Source organism: Buceros rhinoceros, unplaced genomic scaffold, assembly GCF_000710305.1.
Source record: "Buceros rhinoceros silvestris isolate BGI_N320 unplaced genomic scaffold, ASM71030v1 scaffold11860, whole genome shotgun sequence".
Taxonomy (NCBI): Eukaryota; Metazoa; Chordata; class Aves; order Bucerotiformes; family Bucerotidae; genus Buceros; species Buceros rhinoceros.
In genome coordinates, this window is record NW_010389069.1 from 3,793 (window position 1) to 4,162 (window position 370).

A 370-nucleotide genomic window follows, 5' to 3' on the forward strand; every position below is an offset into this window, starting at 1 on the left:
TGTGCCATGCTGTCTGTGCCCGCCTTGTTCTGCCACCCGTCCCCTTGCTGACAAGCTGTATTATGTGCTATCATCTTTGCTTGTTTATTTAAAGGCTCTCCCATAAGAACGGCATGAAGAGCGTGTCTGATATCTCCGCGAGCTGATGGTGCCGGGTGCTGGGGGTGTGATCGCTGCCTCAGCAAAGAAACCTGCTGCGGCTCCCCTGGCTATTCTGCTAGGGCTCAGCTGGGTGGGGAGGTCCTTGGGCTGTGTGTGCTGGTGACCCCACAGCCTCACTGGGGACACCCTGGGGGGGTCACCCGGGGTCCCAGTGCTGCCAGCCGGCAGGGGTGGCTGCTGGGGCAGCCCCTACTCCATGCAGGATTTG

The 370-nt window shown here is 60.5% G+C and overlaps 1 protein-coding gene across 1 annotated transcript in view; it reads right to left on the bottom strand.

Annotated features, from left to right (window-relative positions):
• Positions 1–370, bottom strand: part of CTSE (cathepsin E) — a 4,456-nt gene that overhangs the window by 2,265 nt on the left and 1,821 nt on the right. The window lies entirely within an intron of this gene.